Source organism: Micropterus salmoides, unplaced genomic scaffold (genome assembly GCF_014851395.1).
Source record: "Micropterus salmoides isolate LMB-PRFRI ecotype aquatic unplaced genomic scaffold, ASM1485139v1 Ms_hic_scaffold_13, whole genome shotgun sequence".
In the NCBI taxonomy this organism is placed as follows: Eukaryota; Metazoa; Chordata; class Actinopteri; order Centrarchiformes; family Centrarchidae; genus Micropterus; species Micropterus salmoides.
Genome location: NW_024040374.1, coordinates 13,084,135 through 13,090,149, shown reverse-complemented (window position 1 = coordinate 13,090,149; position 6,015 = coordinate 13,084,135).

Here is a 6,015-nt window from a genome sequence, read left to right as displayed (position 1 = left end):
CAAAGTTCTGCTTCTGTGGTTGGATATTTCTAATGCATCCCAGATTATGGACCACCACTGTTTGAGGTGAATTACTTTTTGGGGCACCCGACATACATCGGCAGTCTGTATTTCAAGCAGTCTAAATCATGTGATGTCACAAGATTAATTTTGCCTACCCCCACTTGGTGTAGGAGGCTCCCCAACACTTGGGTGGTATTGAAGAAGAAGGGAGGGCAGACATTTTTTTAAAACGGGAAACATGTTGAACAAGCTTCTTCTCTTGCCATGGTCTAGCAACCGCGGGAGGAGAACAGTGTAACCAACCGCCCTGAGAAAACATTGTGGTTCGACCACCACTTATGGTGCTGGACTGGATATGAAGAGATGCTGGTGGGGGGGGATTCTCAAAGGACAAAGAGAGGGAAGGTTTGCCAGCAAGCAAACACTCTTCATGGCTGCCTTTTTAAAGATACACCATCCATATGAAAAGTTCTGTCCCTCCTCAAAAGCTGTTAGCAAATGTACATCTCTGATGCCCTCCAGAGTAAAGTGTACAGGAACTCTTTCCTCTCTTAATTGGGGAAAAGTGAGATTTTGTTAATGTTTTGCCACTAACCACAAGGTTCGCCATCTTCCAGCTGTGATAGTAACTCTTTTCTTTAAGGTGAGACCACACGTGAAGCCCTCTCACCCCTGACAAGGGAAACCAAGAGTATTTTTAGAGGAAAAACTCCTCCGGTTTGACTTTTCTTGTAGAGATTTATGACCCCCTCTCTCAAGGCAAATTAAAAAAGAACATATGAATGAACTATGAATACCAGCCACCTAAATAGAAAATGATACTGGAAGATATTTGTATCTTTCCTGTTAAATGGAGCATCAAACAGAAAACCAGGGTGTTTCCCCCTTTTTTCACCTTTAATCTTTTAGTTCTGATTTACCAAAGCAGAGTTTTTAGTGTGTGTGTGTGTGTGTGTGTGTCTATGTGCGCAAAAATGCAGCAATGACCAAGAACTAAACAAATAAGTTCAGCAGTGAATAATAAATGAGGGAATATGGCCAGCAATGGATGTGAATGGGCTGGTTGAACATGGAGACAGGCTACATCATGGACGCCTGGGAGGCAGGGAAGGTCACTGATGATGAGGCAGAGGCGGAAGCGTTTCTGAGGGACTGAACGCATATATCGATAGGTTGGAATTAAACGGAGACTGTATAATGACAATTGGGGTGTTGTCTGCGGCGAAGTGGCCTGGAGTTGCAGATGAGGCTAGGTGAGCAAGAAAATTCAAATGAGAAGAGACATTTCTTATCTTAGGCTGAGGAAACTGAAAATGACATATTTTTTAGTAAATTTTGTGATCACGAGTAGGCATGGAGGGGGATCTGTTGGAGCAGATGAGTAGTGTATATTTAGCGGGATAATTTAGGAGTACTGAGGATAGAGGGCGCTAGAGGACGGTAGAGAACAGTGTGTCTTAATTTGTAATAACTTTTAAATATTTGTCATAGTAAAATGAAAGTCAACAACTGTTTATTAATAGTTGTTGACTTTCATTTCACTGATTCATTTTTGATTTGTTTTTCCAGAGCATTTGATTTATTTATTAATTATTAAGAGAATTTCAACAATAACTTCTGTGGAGAGCAGAAGCATAAAATGCCATGCATTACCTTGAACGGTCAGAACATCACCAGTGAGGCTCAGTTCTTGGTTAGGTTTAGGCGACAAAACTATTTGGTTAAGTTTAGGAAGAGATCATGTTATGTAAGTTAAATATCTTACGTTTGATATAATTGAAAGCGAGACAATAAGTATGGCGTGTGAACGTATACTCCTATGCAGAGCTGCCTCTATGGCCTACTGTCAATGCTGTATGCCTATATGTCACAGCCTTCAAAACAGCTCTGCCCCGATGTACCAAATCCGGACAGCCATGACCAAATTAGTTTGAAAAGAAATGTTTTTTTCAAACTCATATCAGTTCATCGACATTTCATTAATATCTTTCATTTACATGTATTCATAGCTTCACAAATAACAAAAAATTAAGCTTGTTTAAACATATATGAGTTACGCAGTGTTGTAGTCATCATCAGAAAATCAGATCCTTTCTGTGTAAAGTAACCATATGGCTGCATTCATTGTTTCAACTCATTTTCAGTTCTTACTAATAAAAGAGACAAAAAATATGGAGGGAACAATAATGTATTATTTATTCAATTTCCTAAGAAAAACTAATGTGAATGTAGGCAGTACCGGTTAGTTTATTTCCTCTTTGGACAGAGATGTTTGACAGTGGAACATCGCCCAACTTTCTGCGTAGGAGTGGTGCCTGAACATCCACAGTGGTTTTGTGTTAATTCATTTGTATGAGCAACAGTACCTAGCTACAGTCTTCTGGCAATTATTTGGCAAAATACATACATAGTCAGAATGTAACATCCATGTTAATAGTTGGATTCAAAAACTGTTTATTTACATAATAAACATATAGCTGTTTATACTCAGATGTGAACTATGGTCTCAAAAATCTACCAAGAAGTCAGCAAATTAGAGTCTGGAAAAGTATGGAATTGAAAATTTATGGGAACCCTAAATGTAGCTTCATAAATCGTATATTACACATAATTTTGGCATATGTGGTAGCACTTGAAAAAGTTTGAGTGTGTGTGTGTATATGTCTGTGTGTGAGTTGACAACCCTATCTGCATCCTCCTTGGGTTCTGTCCCATTTCCTTCTGGACAGTTCCAAAATAACTTCCCCTCCTTTCCCTCCACACGCACACACACACACACACACATTCACACACATGTTGCTTCCTGTGAACACAAGAGCACATCGATCAAGACTGGACCTGGACTTTCTATCTCTTCCTGAGATAGCCAGGAGGAACTGGACCAGCAACACATGGGCCACCGACACATGCACAAACAAATAATGAAGGTGTCAGACACAAGAGACACGAGAACATTTATAAATAAATCATTTCCAAAAACACAATAACTGATTTTGTGCATGACTGCTGGCAGTTACAGATGCACACACAAATTTAATTTAATGCATAGAGCACACATTTGCATCCAAACTGATCCGCACACAGACACCAAAAGAAAACTAAAGACATATATGGTCACTTGCACCCGCACACAAAGACATAAATGCACTAATACACCTCCACATTTTCATACACAGCATGTCTTTTCCTCTTGCCATGTTCCTCGCGCTTTCCTATTTCCTGGCTGGTTGTATTGTTTGAACAGCACAAGAAGATTCTCCAACCACTGACTCATTCACCTGCTTTGGCTTCAAAACCCGTCTCTCAGTAAACAACCACCCGTCCACAAGGAAAACCTTGCTTGTTTTCCTCAATAGCAACACCTAGAAACCAGGAAGTGCGTGGCAACCAGTGGGGATACTGAATTCTAATTATGAGTCCTTTGTATAATTACTATAAACAAATGGTCATGACAACTGTTAACCTTTATCCCACTCCAGAAGTATTGTTAGTGTAATAATTACCGTTGCATAATGTTATAAAGATGATGTCACTGTTTTTTGAGCATGCTCAAAGTGATTTTTTTAGGAATTAGTTAAAAGTGGATGCCTTTTTTGGCAAAACAGTATCAATGTTAACTTTACTCCATTATGCTCTTGCCATACCACTATAAATAAAGGACATGAGGATACAAATTATTCAACCTCTAAAGGAAAACTCTGATGCAGGCTGTATACTGTACTGCTATTCAGCTTGCAAACATATCAAACATAGATTACCTTTCCTCATTTTGATGGATGGAAGACATCCTTTAGACCTCCTTTAGTGCACTATGCAGCTGTGAAATAAATACTAGGTATACTTAATTCTTTTTTTTGTAAACAAAAATATCCTACATTCACAATTTTTCACCAGAATACATATTGTGTATATTTGAGGCCTAATACACATTTGAAACATAGTTTAAAAAATTGCTGAACTGAGTTTCGAAAGAATTTGAAGTGTACATCTTTTACATCCACATTTACTTGTTCGCAGTCTTCCTTGTCTTTGCTGGAGCATTCATACATGTCTTTATCACTGGAATGGAGTGAAACCATTGGCAGGATGGTGCATGTGTCTACATGCATGTCTTCCTGCATATGCATGGGATACTAAAAAAACAGGCACCCACTCTTGAATTAATTACTCCATGGTGCTACCAGTGGTCAAAAGCTTCACAGAGTACCTTTAAAATTAAATATTTTTCTATTTCTTCCCTTGCCTACCATTGTCAGAAACTCTAAAAGCTTTGGTTTTTGGTTCACATTGGAAAACATAGCTCTCCTCCTGTTTTTTAACCATAGTGCAATCCTAATTTGAAGTACTTTATGCACTGATGGTTTGCTTAACATATAACAATACATCATAATTTATAAAGTAGCATAAAATTGACTCCAGTAAAGTAAAATGTAGAGTACCTCAAAATGGTACTTAAGTATAGTAATTGAGTAAATGTACTTTGATATTTTCTACCGCTGGCTTTTAGCCATGTAATTAGTGGCTTTAAATGTTGTAGGGGTAAACCGGGGTGAAAGTAACACGGGACAAAAGTAACAAGGTGATTTTCTCAGAGCCCTGATTGCATTTGTAGTCCAAGCTGTGACAGCGCCTTCAGCATGCAACCCTTGATAAAGCTGCCAAATATCAGGTGATTTCGTCATCATTTCCCGCGGTAGTCTCCGGAAAACTGTTTTCGAGTACGGTAAGTAAATTTCTGAAGCGGGACTGTTTTTCGAATTACAAGTTGTGTCTCTCGTTTCATGTGTCAGTAATGATTAATCTACAGGTTATTTAGTGCTTTAACACACCCTGAAGTTTACGAAAGTAACACTTGTTACTTTTGTCCCGCTATACCTGACCACAAGTGTGTATTTTGTCCTGCTGCTAATGTGGTGACTTTCTCTGCGTTGCAGCATGCATTGAAACATATTTATGTTATATTATACCAACAGAATATGCCAAGAGTGAGTCAGAAAGACAGACAGAGGTCTGATTCCGCCAGATGTGTATGAGAGGGCGTTTCTGGACATCTCTGTCAGAAACATCAGTCTCAGGGCAGCTGCTAAGTCACATGGCATATGCCATGTCACTTTGCTCAGGTACTTCAGGAGGAGGGCAGAGACCAGTAGGGAGAAGACCAGACCACCAGGATACAGATCACATTCTAGAGTCTTCTCTGTGGACCAAGAGAAGAATCTGCAGGCTTACATCAAGAGGGCAGCTGATATTTATTTTGGCATGGGGCCTAAGGAGGTCAGTAAGCTACAGTTGTTAAAAAATACTCAACATGCAGCTCACTCACACTGCTCTTACTAAAACAATTTAAAGTCATTACGAAATGTGAAATTTGTATTTTCTCTTAATAGCTTATTCGTTTTTACCTTATTTCTATTTACATTTAATCCATATCTTTCTATATTCTGTTTAATTTTCCACTGTCTCTGAAGCTGCTGCAACATGCAAATATCCCCAGTGCAGGATTAGTAAAGTTTCTTATTTTATTTTAATCATGTCAGGTTCATAAACAATGTCCATCTTACCATTCCCCCCCTGTTTTAGGTGCACACATTTGCATATTTATATTATATATCTTTAATATATCCTTAATATAATATGAAATATTCTAAACAATTCAAGTTTGGGCTGTCAGGTTACTTTTGAAACTGAATAGTTAAAATAAAAATGTAATAACATTTTTTTTTAAAAGATAAAGGACAAAAGATGTTTGCAGTTACACATTAACAAGGTCACAGTCATGTTTATTTATTAAATACAAGGGTAACACAAAAAATCTAGCTTGTATTGTTGTGTTACTTTTTTTACTTTTATCCCAGCTGACGGGGTCGAAAGTGTGCCACTTATGTTTAAAGTGAAATTATACAGCAGTCGTTCTAAATTTGTGCAAAATACCACCTGATATTGATAGACCACGCCTGTTAGTTAGTGATCACATCAAAAATATATCTCTGTCTGAAACCTTCGCCTTTAAAA